This window comes from Lissotriton vulgaris, chromosome 7, assembly GCF_964263255.1.
Source record: "Lissotriton vulgaris chromosome 7, aLisVul1.2, whole genome shotgun sequence".
Taxonomy (NCBI): domain Eukaryota; kingdom Metazoa; phylum Chordata; class Amphibia; order Caudata; family Salamandridae; genus Lissotriton; species Lissotriton vulgaris.
Genome location: NC_141695.1, coordinates 955,032,987 through 955,049,268, shown reverse-complemented (window position 1 = coordinate 955,049,268; position 16,282 = coordinate 955,032,987).

Genomic DNA, 16,282 nt, shown 5'->3' with positions numbered 1-16,282 from the left:
AGCACCCGCTGAAACTGAAACCTCGTCAGTGGGGTGGCGTCAGCGTGTCTCAACAAGGTCCCCCCCCATGATGCCACCCTTTGTGCTAAATATTCCTCTACACAACTCACCGGGCACATGGAGGACCCGGGGATCCTTTGTATTATTATGCAATCACCCATCGCACCCTGATCGGTCTTGGACCTGATGAACGAGACAGTCATTGTCTCCCCTCTGATCTGAACGTGCTCTTGGCACAGTCCCCCCATCACGTCCTGCTTGTTCCTCGCCACTAATTCGCTTACCCGCATAGCCCCATGGAATGCCAGCGTAAAAGCGTCTCGGAATAACACTGTTTCATACTGGGATGAACATGTTGCAGGGAGTCTAGATAATAACAGGGCCAACCTATCCAGACCTATCGGGCGCCTTTCATCTACTCTGCGACCCTCAAGGCGTTGCCACCCACGTAGCGCTTTTTGCACAACAAAAGACGCTGTCGGGTCCTGGATCCCATGAGCCCTAGCCACAAAGGAAATGGCGGCCCGATGCCTCTGGGCCGTAGCCACTGATTTGCCTGCCTGCCGTAACGACAGCAGGAATTTCACTACCAACTCCTCCTGGCCCCAAAGCTCCCCTCTAGCCGCCCCCAAAAAGGCCCAATAGGAACGGAACGCCCCTTCATATGCCTTCCTCGTCCTGGGTGCTAAGCTCTCTCCCACGAGGTCCTGTAATTCGGGGCACCGAGAGACCAGAGAGCTTCGGGAAAGGGTGCTGCCACCGGGTCCGCTGTGGGCAGAAAACCCCAGAAGGCCTGCATACGAAAACGAGAAAGCGCATCAGCCGCCTGGTTCATCACCCCCGGGACATGTCTTGCCTTAAATAGTACATTCAATTGCATACACAATAACACAATTTCCTTGAGCAATCTCAGAATCCATTTGCATCGTGCTGCCTGGCTATTGATACACTCAACCACGGTCATGTTATCAGACCAGAATATCACAGAGTGATCTCTGAACCCCTCGGGCCAAGTTCTCAGGGCCACCAGAATGGGAAAAAGTTCTAGGAAAGCAATGTTACTTGTCAGACCACTATCATGCCACCATGACGGCCATCTTTGTGCCGACCACTGAGTGCCGAATATGGCACCAAAACCAATGCTCCCTGCCGAATCTGTCCACAGCCCCAGCTCCTCAGAGGACACAGCCGGTTTGTTCCAGACAATTCGACCATTGAAATCCGCCAGAAATGCCAACCAAATGCGCATGTCCTGGCGAACCTTTGCCGAGAGCCTTGTGCGATGATGACCCTCCTTCAGGCCGACCATGGCTTGAGCGATCGAGCGAGAAAAGGGGCGGGCCATCGGTATAACTCTTAGGGCAAAATTCAACTGCCCCACCAATTGCTGTAATTGATGGAGCTTAACCTTAGACTCACTGATACACATTTGCAGGGATGCCCTGAACCTTAACACTTTGTCACCTGGTAAACGAAAACAACCTTCCTCGGAATCGAGCTCGATCCCCAGAAACTCGAGGCAAGTCGAGGGACCCACAGTCTTACCTGGTGCCAATGGCACGCCAAACTGATTCATCAAGACACAAAATGCATTCAAACGCTGTCCACATTCCGGATCCCCGGCTGCCCCAAGAAACAAAAAGTCATCGAGATAATGCATAACATGTTGAAACCCCGTCTTCTTTGTGAAGACCCATTGCAGGAAGCAACTGAACTTTTCGAAATAGGCACATGATATTGAGCACCCCATCGGCATACACCTATCCATGTAATAGTGACCCTGAAACATGAAACCAAGGAGACGCTGATCGTCTGGATGTACCGGGAGCAACCGGAACGCTGACTCGATATCAGATTTTGCCATCAGTGCACCGGGCCCCAGGCGATTCAATATGGCTACGGCCTCATCGAAGGATGCGTACCGCACCGAACACACTTCCGGGTCTATCGCATCGTTAACGGAAAGACCACGTGGGGCTGATAAATTATGTATCAGCCGAAACTCACCCGGGTCCTTCTTGGGGACCACCCCTAAAGGGGAACAAACAAAGTTAGCAACTGGTGGCACATTAAATGGACCGGCGACTCGACCTCGAGCCACCTCCTTCCCAATCTTTTCCTGTACCACGGTCGTATGCTGTAATACCGATATCTGGTTTTTACATTTTGCTATGCCCTGAAACTCCCCTACTGGGATACGGAAACCATATAAAAACCCGTTCCACAACACCCCAGCGGAAGCGTGAACCGGGTATTCGCTGAGCCAAGGAATCATTGCCATGGTATCAATCGGAGTAGGTAAAGGCGCCCCTCGGACTATGTCAGACCTGTTTGGCGCCTCCTCTACCCCCGTTATCACCCGTTTTGGCTCTGCACATGGACTCAGGATGGGATGATTGCCCACACCCCCCACATTCGTGCCTAAATTTGCATGACCCCTGGGGCCTAGTACATTTCCCCCTGTTAAAGTTCCAACAAACCCCCCTTTTACCTGTGTTGCCGATTGGCCTCGAGTGATTGTCGTTACTCGTACCTGATCGAAAGGGCGTCCCCGCATATTGGCGGGAGGATTCGCCAACGTTACTCCCTACCAATGGCACCCTCAACATACCAGAATCCTCCATTTTGGACCAGGACACAGAATCATAACAATCCCAAGTTAAGTTTTTATCATGCTCTTTCGCTTTTCTGAAAACATTATCGTAACAAAACCAATGGTTGCCCTCGTGAGATACTGAATACCCCATGATCCGTGACTGATAGATCGGCAATTCGGGCAGCAATTCGGGCCTACGTTCACCCAAGATGGATGTAAAAACCCCCCATGCTTTGCCCCAATTACCAATGTTTTCATTTACCTTAAAGGCGGCCATCTTTGCGCGCCAAACACTCGGATGCATGAGCTCCTTTTGGCTCTTAACATGCTCCATCTCATAATGATCGGTAAGCAACGAGAAGATGTTTATATACTCCCCTGCCCATATCTTCTCTTTGATAGCCAGAGGGACATATTGACCCAACTTTTCCCTTCGGGAGGGTGCCGACTCATCCCTCGCAATCGGCAATGGCCGCTTACCTGAACCGGAAGCTGTATCTGCGACTGGACCTGACCCAGGTGGTTTTTCTACTGCCGCAGCCGGCGATGGAGCCTTCGTCGCTTCCCTTGTTTCCCGCAGCTGCTTCATCAACACCTGCGCGTCGTCAGCCGTGGCGCCCTTGCTACCTTTACCCAACCACGCTGCTAGTTGTGCTGCCAGCTCGGGCGGCATATCGTCCCCGGACACGGGGGTGACCACTACGGGAATCGGATTCCCTTCCTCCGGCACAGGGGTGGGTGCCTCGAGTGGAGTACAGGGAACTGGGACGTCTCCCCCAGCTGCTCCCCTTCTGGGCCTCTTGCCTTTTCCTCCTGGAGCTGCTCCTGCCAGAGGACGTTTCGGCCCCCCTTCCTCGTCTTTCTCCGCCATTCGCTTCTTTAGGTCGGTCACCTCTTTCATAAGAACACGCAGCATCTGGTCGGTAGTCATTCGCTTTCCCGCCTTCCTAGGCATTCTCCGACAGAGTATCTGCAAAACAAACAAGAAAGATTACAACGCTCAAAAATGGCTCTTCGTTCTGTCTCGAGCTCACGTGCAGCGAGGTGGTGCAGCTTCAGAGCACAGGAACAAGAGGATGCTTCCTTGGCTTGTTGCTCCTTTTATCCGTCTTCAGGGCGGGCGTAAACCCGCCCCGGCCTGCCCCGAGGGCGTGGCCGGCCGCGTCAGTGTCTAGGCCAGCCCACTCCAGGGCGGGAAAAAGGCGCGCCCCGGCTACGCCACTTCGGGCATACCAGCCGAGACTCGCCTCCCGCCCAAGATGGCTTCCCGGGGGGATCGTGGTACTCCACCATACGTTCGGGGGGACCGAATGGTCGCCCCTTTCCAATATTGGCTTTTTGGCGCTAGAATTCATGATAAATGTTATCCAAAGTTAAAGCACAACGTCAAAGTCAGTAATAAATATACAGCAATCACACACGGTAGTGATTCGCCATGGGGTGCTCCCTTTACTAGAATTCTCCGGGCATTGCAAAATTTTACACACATTCAATTAATTTATACAAAATAAAATGCATAGGTCCAAATGTTAGCTATATTTTTGAAAAGAAACCTAGAGTCCCTCTACGTGTAGTCAATGTCAAACTGGCAATGTGTACATGTTTAGGGATACAATAATGGCCAGCTCCCTTATGCGGAAGCCCTGCACCGTAAATGTGTGGCACATTCGGCGCCCGCAGCGGCGGCACATCACAGGTCCAGGGATGCTGAGTCTTACACAGTGGTCGAAGTGGGGGATAAAGTAGGAGAACAGTGGGCGGAGAATCAAAGGGTGAGAATAACCCAAGGATTGGATCTGTGGGTGGAGCCAGAGGTGTGGCTAGAATGCGCAGACATCCCAATTTTTAGTATTTGTTTGGCATTTCACTGCCGAGTTTAATCAACCAATGGATACACATGATTATTTAAGGTTATAATTAGTTATTGACATTAAAATATATTCACAAAGTGGAATATGCTTCTAATCACAGAATGTACCAAATACGATAAAATGTGGAAACACAAGCCATTTGTCTCCGAGCCATGGAGTTTCTGTCATCAGCACTTCTCCCTTTTTCATAACGCTCTCATTTATACCTTGCAGTTTGTATGCAGCTCTTAGATGACAGTTAATAGCTCACTGTTCTAAGTTAGGATTTTAACTTATAAACTGCAAGCAACAAAAGGATCTCTCTGACAAAAGCAGTACCCACTGACCTATTTACATTATGTGCACTTTGTGATGTGCATTGCACATGTTCTTTGCAGCTGGTACATTAACCCTCTGAGCTACCTTCCCATGAGCCAAAACTTCCACTAGATAAAATTCTGATTTCTCTATAGGAAGAACATTAATCACCAGAGTCATCTTGACATTTTTATTGTTGCCGAAAATTGCTGGAGGCCAGGAAGGAGGGAGCAAGCGTTTTTAAAACAATAATATACTTGCAAACATAACGCCACAACCTAAAGTCAGCACCTGGTGAGGTCACACTGGTTGCACCGCCCTAGAGCTGGCCCTTCTCAAGGGTTCTGTGACATCAGTGACAGAGTCACTATTGTTCTAGGGCGTGCTGCTTCAAAGTTCTACTTGCAAGACTGGAGGTGAACTTCAGTATGGATAGTGGTGGACAAGCCTTGAAGGTTAACCTACACTTGTCATGCAAAGGTCCACCTGCTGGTGCGAAGACACCAGGGCTTCTAAGGTGTTGCAAAGCCTTCTAAGGTCTAGCATGTGATTGTGCTCTCGCAGGAGAGTGGTCTGGTGGACTGGTTATTAAGGCTGAACCTGGTTCCCAGTTCCACATTCTGCAGCTCTGACCATAGTGCCACATTCTCTCCCCCACTGAACACCGTACTGCCTCACTGAGAAAAACTCCCACTGTCTTCAACTACAACCCAATTGTTGCCCGCTATAAACACCTGGATGCTGCTCAATTAAATTACGCACTAGACAGGAGCAATCTGCAGCCTACAAAAAAAAAGAATCTAACAACAGCCTGGAAAAAGCAAACACTTATAGGGAATGCAAAATTTAGGAAACCATGGGAAATATAAGCAGGAACAACAGGGTTACCTTAATGCTTTTACACTCACTTTTCAGAAATCAGTGAGTGCTTTTGCCTGAAAGGTTAAGGACACAACTACAGGACCCTGAATGAACCCATTCCAATGGCCATTGATTATATATTTTTAAAACATAAGCAGAATGGTAAAAAGACCACATCCCTGGATGCAGAGCCGCAGCACACATTTTGTTTTCCAATCCACACATTGCAGTACCTCCAGGATTGGTGCACTAGTTCCAAGTCCAAGGAAAACAAAGACAAGAAAACAAAAATAGCACTTCACTGGCAAACTCTGTAAAAGTGGCGCTAATGTGTTTTGGTGTGAATAAAATCAGTTTGGGCAGTTTGCTACCACTCTGTCTTAAATTATTTAGTTATTTATCTATTTTTTTTTCCAAAACCTTTATTGCTCCTTTTAGTCTTACACAGCATCTGGCCTACAACCCAACGGGCCGGCCGCTACACCATTGCTGAAATAGCCTCATTATTGGAAAAGTCTGTATACCTGTTGCTGTTTTCGTGGTCTGGTTACTTCGCACTTTAGTAAAGGCGCATCATTCACAAGTAATGTTCTAATTTGAATAGGTTTGTTTTTTTGTTTTTTCAACAATAAACAACGTACAAAATCAACAAAGAAATCACAGGTAGGTCGTCACGTGCTGAAGCGAGTCCGCATACACTGTGCCTTGCAAAGTTTCTGATAAATTTCTCTGCATTTAGGTCTGCAAGGTCACACATATTAATTAGTGCTAATGATAGGTGTACATGGAAATTCCTACGGGGTACTTGCCCTATTTGCCCCTCCGTTTCGTCCCTCCCGACTCCCACGTCTCCCCCATTCCTTATCCCTACCCTCACTCAACCTCTTCTTATAAACGTTAATCGTCCTCTCCTTCATCATCAGATGATACTGGTTCGTCCTCTGGTAAGGGTTCGCAAATGTCCCCCTGGTATGTATTACACGGGGTCCAGATCTTATTCCATTTTCTCGGGCAGGCCCTACTAGCATACACCTCTCTTTCTGTGACCATTACCCTGTCCATATTCTCACACCATTGTGTTCTCGTCGGCACCTCTATCGCCCCCCATTTCTGTGCTATGTCCCTTTTAGCTATGACCATGCCCAAGGTGACCCATTGTAGTCCATGTCTGGACAAATCATTGGGTTCCCACACATCAAGCAAGCATTTTCGTGGTTCGGGGATCAGGGAGGTCCCCACAGTCTGTGATATAGTGCGTAATATACGTCTCCAGTATTCTTGAATGCGTGGGCAGTCCCATATTGTGTGGAAGAAAGTCCCTTCCTCCCCACACCCTCGGAGACAGAATGGGTGTTGCGCGCGGTGTATGAGGTGTAGTGTCGTTCTAGTATAATACACTCTATGTAGTATTTTGAGCTGTATGAGCCGGAATTTAGCTGAGATACCTACTTCTTTGGGTGAAGCCACTGCCTCATTCCACTCGGTTTCGTCCATAGCTGCTACGTCCCCCTCCCACTTTTCCTTGAGTTTGCTCATGGGATCCGGCAAATTGTTGCTTAACTTACGGTATGTGAGCGAGGTTGCTCGCTCTGGCATATAGTCCGTAAGGAGGCGGTCTTCAAGCGGGGAGGCCTCTGGCACTTCCGTCTCTGAGGGGATGGCTGTAAGCAGCGCGTGCCGAATCTGAGCATATCGGAATTCTTCTCGTGGCCCTAGCTCATATTGTTCTCTCAGTCGTGCAAATGGAATCACCGTACCCTGTTCCCACAAATCTCCCACCGTGGACAGGCCTATCTCATCCCAATGGGCGAAGCCCTTGCTATTCCGCAAGTTCCCCAGCAACCGGGAGTCCCATAGGGAAGTAAGTTTAGTTATTCTCCCTTTCCATCCTAGTGTCGCCTGCGCCCTGTGCCATATCGCCGCTGTGAGTTTTGTGGGTCCCTTCAGTTTGCGTACTACTCGTTGGTCGTACAAGGGGGCCAGTCGGGTACTTGCTCCTAACTGTGTCCTGTCTGCTCTGAATGCTGGGTCATTTTGGGGGGCGTGGATCCACTGATTTATGATTTTCAGCTGCGCTGCCCAGTAATACAATTTCAGGTCTGGCAGTGCAATCCCTCCGTCGTACCACCCTTTGTGCAGTTTGGCCTGCGCGATGCGGGCCGGGCGGTTACTCCACAGGAGACTTGCCACCAACGCTGACACTTTCCTAAAATAACCTGGTTCCACCGGGTATGGCGTATTCTCCAGGATTTATAAGAAATGGGGCAGTGACATCATTTTGTACAATGCTGCCTTACCCAGCATCGTGAGGGGCAGTCCGGCCCAGAACCCAACGTCCTGTTTAAGCCGTTCTATAGGTGGCCTCAGGTTTTTCTGCGCAAAGTCTACCGGGTCCTTGGTAACATGTATGCCCAGGTATTTAAAGGATGAACCGGCTTTGGTCAAGGGGCAATGAGCACTCAGTGTCGGGCCCGGTCCCTTCAGAACATATAGTTCCGACTTATTCCAGTTCAGCGTATATCCCGAGACTTTTCCGTGTTCATCACACAGAGTCAGAAGCGCTGGAATGCTATGTTCCGGGTCAGTGAGGTAAACTAGCATGTCGTCTGCGTATAGGGAGACGCGGTCCTCCCCTCCCCCAGCCCAGGAAATCCCCCTAATCAGTGGGGTAGACCGTATCAGGTGTGCTAATGGTTCTAGGGCGATCGCGAAAAGCAGTGGTGTCAGGGGGCAACCCTGTCGAGTGCCTCTCCCCAATGGAAACGTGCGCGAGATATGGCCGTTCGCTACCACCTGTGCCACCGGTCTCGCGTACAACAGTCTGACCCATGTTATGAATTTGGGTCCAAACCCTAAGTGTGCTAGGACCTCGAACAGGTAATTCCATTCGACCAGATCGAATGCCATTTTCGCCTCGAGGGTCAATATAACCGCTGGTTCGAGAATCGAGTCAGCTCTTGCCAACACTCCGTGCACTCTTCGCAGATTCAGTGCCGTGTTTCTGTGCGGCATGAACCCGCACTGATCGGGATGTATGAGGTCTGGTAGGTGTGTCAATAGTCGTGTAGCCAGGAGTTTGGCTAGTATTTTAACTTCTGCATTGAGCAGGGATATGGGGCGATAGGAATTGCAATCTTCCGGTGGTTTCCCTGGTTTAGGTATCGCGATGATGGTCGCTACTCTTTGGTCTGGTGGGAGCTCGCCTTTTGATAGGCAATCTGTATACATGGCCAGTAGGTGTTTACTGAGCCTTTCCGACGTGGCCTGGTACCACTCTATCGGGATGCCATTTGGGCCGAGCGCCTTACCGGGTTTTATCGCTCGTATCGCTATGTGGATTTCGTCCATGGTTAGATCTGCCTCTAGTTCCGCTGATGCCTCCGGCTGCAGCCTCGGTGTGTGGATAGATTCTAGTGCCACCCTGGCCATTTCTACTGTCACCTCCCTGTCAGACATGTAAACACCCTCAAAGTGGTCAGCAAGTATTTCTACGATTCGCTCCGGGCTCGTGTGCAGTATACCTCTCCTGTCTTTCACTTGTTGGATACCCCTAGAGCTCCCTCCCTTCTTGTCTAACCATGCCAACATCCTGCCTGCTTTATCTCCTATATCATAAATTCTGTTCTTTGTTTCCGTTATCTGCCCTCTGACTTGGTGCCGCAAATATTCCGTATACGAGTGTTGTTGGAGGTGCAGTGTGTGGCCCGTGTCCGGCGTGGGGTGTGTTTCGTGTCTTGTTGTCGCTTCTCGCAGTGCCAGCTCTATTTCGGCCAATTCGAGCGCTTTTTCCCGTCTATAGCCTGTAAGTGTGGTTATTGCTTGCCCCCTTAACACTGTCTTGTATGCTTCCCATAGGCTCGCTGCCGAGCGCACTGACTCTAGATTCTCTCCGAAGTAATGCTTCGACGCCGTCTTGAGTGCTTTCCTGACTTTGGGCGCCTTGAGGTATGCTGCCTGTATGGGGTAAAGCCATTTGCGTGTTTTCTCCTGGGTGGAGAGTGTTAAGAGAATCGGGGAATGGTCTGATATGCCTCTGGGTTGAATGTCTATGGTGTCTACATGTTGTATGCATTCTCCCAGTGCCAAGAAGTAGTCTATCCTCGAAAGACTGTTGTGGACAGCCGAGTGGAAAGTGTATTGAATCATGTTAGGGTGTGCATGCCGCCATATATCCACTAGACCCATAGCGGTCAAGAAACGTTGGAAGTGTGAGTGACCCCCCGGTTGAGCCTGTGGCCGGGAACCTGTCAAGTGTACCGTCTACATTGGCATTAAAATCCCCCCCAAGTATGATGTCTCCCTCTGGAAGGGCCAGTAGGAACTCTCACAGAGCTGGAAGCATGACCGAATGAAGCGCCGGTGGGATGTATACAGAGACCACATTGATAAGCCTTCCTTCCCACTGTCCCTGTAGGGCCGCAAAGCAGCCCTGCCCATCAATCTTCGTACTCAGTGGTATAAACTGTGAAGATTTCTTAAGTAAAATCCCAGTCCCTCGGGATCCTGATGTGAACTCTGAATGTGCAATCATTTTATAGCCTCTTCTATCAAGCGCCTTGGCGGTCCCACCCTGTAAATGTGTTTTTTGAAGGAGTGCTAGAGCCGGCCCCTGTCTTTTCAGTGCAGTGAGTACCAGCCCACGTTTGACCTTGTCTCCCAGGCCCCGTACGTTCCATGTTAGTATGCGAAGGGGTGCACCCTGGGATCTAGGTGCACCCTCTTCCCGCCTACGTCGTGGGCAATCTGCCATAGTCCGTCGTGTAGATGATCATGTGTCCAGTGTGTCCTGCGGTCCCAGTGTCCCACCCCTCCCTACCAAGGAAGCAGCGTGGGTACCAGCCAGCACAACCCGACCAGTCCTGTAGAACTCTGAAAAACTCAACTAACTTCTCTTCTCCCTTCCCAAACTGAACCTGGAGAAATATGTAGCCTGTCACAGTTTGCGGTTTGCAATGAACAGCTAAACAACCCCCCCACTCCTCCCCCCTCCCTGCTTCCCTGCCAGACGGGCTTAGAACTGCCCGCCACCCCAACTCAGCAGAGTGCTTTACCCTACCCATAAACAGTACTTGCTTGCTGGGGTGAAGTGTCCTCCGGAGTGAACAGGACCCCTGCCCTCTCCGGTCTCCCCCGGGACAGTGTCCAAGCCGGGTCTCACCCACGAAGCCATTTCAGTGTTCATTTTGTTTGGTGCCGGGTGACTATTCCTCCACATCTTCCAGTGCGTTGGTGTTGTCCTGCGCCTGGGAGTGTGTCGATTCCACTCCACCTGATGCTTGAGATCTCGGTTGGCTGTCTCCGCGTTGGCTCTGGTGTGTTCTATGCGAGCAGCGGGGTAGTCCTACTTGTCGCCAGCCATCCAACCATTCGCGCGCCGACTCTGGCGTGTCGAAAAACCAAACCTTACTGTCCGCGACCACTCGCAGCCGGGCCGGGAACAGCATAGAGTACGGCAGTTCCTTAGCTCTCAGTTCCCTCTTGACATCAAGGAAGGTCCTCCTCCGGCGCGCCACCTCCGCGGTATAGTCCGGGAAAAAGGCTACTGTAGAGTTTTGAACCTGTAGCGGCGCGGCCATCCTCGCAGCCTGCAGGATCGCATCCCGGTCCCGAAAGTTAAAGAGTCTCGCTAGTATGGGTCTAGGGGAGGCTCCAGGCTTGGGCTTTCCCCCTGGAACTCTGTGCGCCCTTTCAACGGAGAAAAATTGCGATAAACCCTTGGGTTTGAGCTGTGTCTTGATCAGGTCTTCCACATACAGATCCATGGCTCTAGTTCCTTCCGATTCCGGGGCCCCAAGAATTCGTACGTTGTTGCGCCTGGAGCGCCCCTCCTGGTCGTCCAGCTTCTCTTTCAGTGTCTTATTCTCTGCCGCCACTCGTTCCATTGCCAATTGTAGGTCTGATACGTCTTCAATCAGAGATTTAGTGACCACCTCGACATGTTTCACTCTTTCTCCCATTTTTTGGAAGTCCGCCCTAAGGAGTGAGACCTCGGTGGCCGTGGAACCCACTGTTGCCTGCACTTGTGCCAGCGCCTTCATCACATCATCAAGTGTTGCTTTTTTTGTCCCATCGGTCTCTGGCGTCTTCCCCGTTGATGTGCGCGGTTCTGCCTGGGAGTGCGCCTGTCTGTCATATGCAAATTTCTCCAGTTTAGACTGTGACGAGGCGTTTTTCGGGCCCCTGCCAGCCATGTTTCTTCTCGGTACCCTTGTTGTCTACCTTTTTCCGTGGCAAGTGATCCCAAGGGGGGGTGTCTGTGTCCAACAGGTTAAAGGTGGGCCTCAGTGGCGTTGCTCACTCACTTCCACTGCTTGCTGAATGTGCAGTCAGACTCGAGTCAGTCCCAACGCATCTTGTAGCCTGCCTGACACTCTTTGTTCCACCTTGCCCTCGGTCTCTGCCTACCGCTGCGATCGTGTTGTCAGGTGATGCTCTGCCAGACCACACCTCCAGTGCCTGCTGTGTCCGAGTGGTGTGGAATCAGCGTCTCTCCCTGGCCACTGGCAGTTTATGGGTCTTTATGTCGTTTTTTGGGGCTCCCCGCCCGTGCCTCCGTTGTTCTCTGTCCCTCGCACCCTCTTCTGCCGCACCCCAGCTCTTCTCTCTCTCCCCTGCCGCGTGTGAGTGCGAAGTCCGCCTCCTATCAGAATGCGTTGCGCTTCCAAATTGGCGCAAAATTCCTGTATGTAGCGGCGAGTGCCGCGAGTTGCGTGTGTGCAGTCCCTTGTATTCCGGGGGGGGGGGGGGGGGGGGCGAACAGCGAGCCGTCACGTGGGGGTCCTTGCCGCACGTGCACTCCGCCCTCCCCTCACCGTAGTTATCGTTCACTGCAGGGGTACTTAGCTTAGAGCACCAATGTCCTCGTCGCCGCCTTCCACTGACCCCTCTCTCCTGCGGGCGATTTGGAACACAGTCACTCGGGGGTGCCAGGGGAGCGTTCCGGTCAAAGGTTCCGGAGTGTCACTGGGGGGGGGGGGGTGCCGGGTAGCGCGCCCTTCCGGTCTCCCTCTGCCGTGTCGCACTCATTTCCGCCCGGCCTCTAGTCCTACCGGGGCCCGGTGTTGCAGGGTCGATGCAGGCCCCCTGGCGACGGATGTCGTAAGTCCGCCTCCCGGCCTCCGATTTCGGCCGTCTCGCCTCCGGGAGATTCCCGCTCAGTCCTGGAGCCGGGTTCCTCCGATCAGAGGTTGATTAAGTTCGGATTAATGGTCGGATTGTATTGGGGTCACGGCCTCACTCACGGAGCCCTACAGCTATGCGACCGCCATGTTCAGCCGCTAAGCCACGCCCCCCTATTTATCTATTTTTCATATTTTTTGCCTTTTATTCCCAATGCTACACTTTGGAATTAAAATGTCCGAAAAACACGACATTTCCAGCAAAAGCGTCTTTCTTTTTTGGATCCATTTCACAGGGAAGCAAATAAAAGAAAGGAGAGGAAAGAGAGTGAGAACCCCGTCTTGAAGTCACGGTTTTCATGGGCGTCTGCAGGGGGGGCAAGAAGGGGTGCTCCAGGGGGGGCAAGCACCCCTCCTTGCCCCCCCACCCGCGGATGCCCTTGCCGCCAGCAAAAAGCGCCCGCCACTGCGGCGGTGGGAGCCAATGGAGACTCAACGCCATGCGGAATTATGTCCCATCCGCTGAACAAATTAGGATGCCCCAAACAGCCAGTCGCACCACAGCGGAGAAACTGCACAAGCAGAGATGGCGGAAGCACGACTAAGGAGCGCAAAGCCAGAGTCCCGGTCATTTCCGCCCGGTCCCGACCGCAATGGATCCAGCTCTACATGTCTTCCCGGTGCTGTACCTGATACACTACCAGCAACTCATGCACCGCCGCGGATGCCGCCGCAGGTACGCAATAACAGAAATCCGAACACAACAACAATACAATATCTGGGTAGATATAATGTTCCTGTCCACACAAGACACCCTTGTGGGGACAGGAACACATCCACAAGTGTACTCACACATGTCCTACCTGTCACTAAATCACCCCTCTGCATTCAGGTCACCCACCAACCACGATATTGATGCAATGTCCCGGTCATGTTACCGCAGCGGTGAAGACACGGGAAAACATGTGCACAAGCAAAGGGCAGGGCCAGCTCCAGGCATGGGCAGTGCACAAAGAACAAAGGGCTACACCTCCATCCTCCACACACTATGCCCCCCAAAAAATAAAAGGACATGTTGTGTGCCCCCCCTGTGCTCCCCCATGTACAAGAACCACACAGGTGAACCCACACCCTGCACCACACACCAAACAACCAGGGAGAAAGTCTCAGCAGGTGGGGCTGCAGAGGAACACACAGCACAGAAGCTCAGGGCCAGGGCAACCCACACACAACAACCACACTACACACATGGCAAGAAAACAGAGACCAAGCACAGAATGAACATCCACTGAGAAAATAAACAACCATCCAACTGGACACACAGCATGTCAAGTCACACAGAGATACCCCACACTGACACACAACCACATACTCAGACCTGATGTCAACAGCAATGGAGGAAAACAAATAGGACAGCTAAAGTGAAGTGCACACAAATGGAAGGCCAAGGAGCCAACCACTAAGCATGTGTGCATTACATGCAAGAGAAGGAACACATATCAACACCCTTAGCACATAAAATCACACATGGCTGGCACAGAGAGTGAAAATAAACCACAGTTATCTCTGTGCAACAACTCAGGGAGACAGCAAGGCAAAACATGTATAGGCACAGGGATGAAAGGAAGTATCTGAAGTCAAACAATGAGCAACCACACATCTGCATCAAACTACTTGACAGGTGTATGTCAGCAGCACAACACACAGGACCCATGGATACACTCCATGACTGTCAAACATAAGTAGGATCCTTCACACATAGCCCCCAACCTCACTCCTGCAGCACACAATGCCAGTGTCAAACACACAGAAGGGTGCCCATAATGTCCATTCAATACACTGACAAACAATGACACTCCCTGGGGGAATCCACACATATCACACACACACTCAGCGATGCCTGAACCAATGCTGGCACAAAAACAACAGCCAAACACAAAACTCAATAACAACATACACAGAAGGACAAGACCAGGCCTGTGCAGCAAAACAGCCGAAAGGCAATTGGAGCCCAGACAGAACAGGATCACACAACATCATCACTCAGGAACAATGCACAAACAATATACCCCAACACAGACAAGAAGTGCACCATCTCAAAACAATCATGGACACAAACTGGGACCAATGGGCCTACAATGAAGCACAGGGAGACATACCACACCACCCATCAAGTTGACATGGTGTCATAGTGTACCACATGCATGCACATGCCATATCCTGACAAATGACAGGTCACATATGAGATGAGAAAACCCCAAGGATGCACCCAAAGCAAGCACAGGAACAATTATAGCCCTAAGTGCATGTGACAGACACACAAGTAATGCACACTAAACTGGCAACATACATTTGAATGAATCACAACCAACTAACAAAAAACACACACTGACATGCAAATAGAACATCACACACAGAGCATTTGTCAGCTGTAAGAAACAACACAGGCCAAACACTGCACACATCCACACCAAACACACAACAGGTGCACATGCCATAACATTACATTGCAAACACAGCAGGACATCAGGGGTGCACACCAGGCAAGGACAAGGCAACACACACTCACAGCACTGCATCCATGACAAGCAGCGTGCGCACAGCAAACATACCAGTTCCACACAGATATGACTGACACACCATGAACCCCCACAACACTAATCAGCACAGCACACAGACAACATCACACTCAGGAAGGGAAGCAGTACCTCAGCAAACACACCTACAGCTAACCCAACACCCAGAGATGCACAAGCCTGGGACACCCAGGTGAAAACAACATGACCAGAGGGCTGTGCAGCACAAACAGTTGAACTCCATATGAGCAAACATGGCTGCAAAACAAGTCAAGAAATTCACATATAACCAATTGGGAAACTGCCCTGAGTGGCACATTGGTCCTGTGCACAGATCAGCACCACAAAGCATAGTCTAACAAATGAAGTTGTGGGGAGGCACGCACACTGGCAACCCAAGGGGACAGCTGACATGAGAGTGAAGTGATGTGTACGTCAGTAATAGACAGGTCAGGAGTGTTCCACACACAAACAGATAGAGTGCAGACTCACAATGGGTAGGCATCAGAGGCACAGATAGGGGGATGGTATGACTCCACATGCCATAATGGAGCCAAAAAATCCCCAGGTGACAGCAATGCATGAGCAAATACACCCACTATGTCAGTGTGGCTGAGCATGGCTGCACAGTGAGTGCAAAAAATATCAAGACACATGGCTGATCAACAAAACAGAACACTGACTTGCCAGTCAAACACACTGCATACCCACAATTGCCACCACCAACAAGTAGGTGTCCCCCAGAAGTGCAAAGATACACCAACACACTGCACATTGCCCAACCTACAACTCCCACATGTGTGCACAACCACCAGCAGAGAGATGACCAATCCAAATAACAGGCACCCGACTCCTGGGGGACACATGTGCAGTTGACATTGCAGGGGCACACACATACATCAACACCACTGACAAAGCCATCCCCGTCACACTGCACACTACTTCATCACCAAAGTGCACACA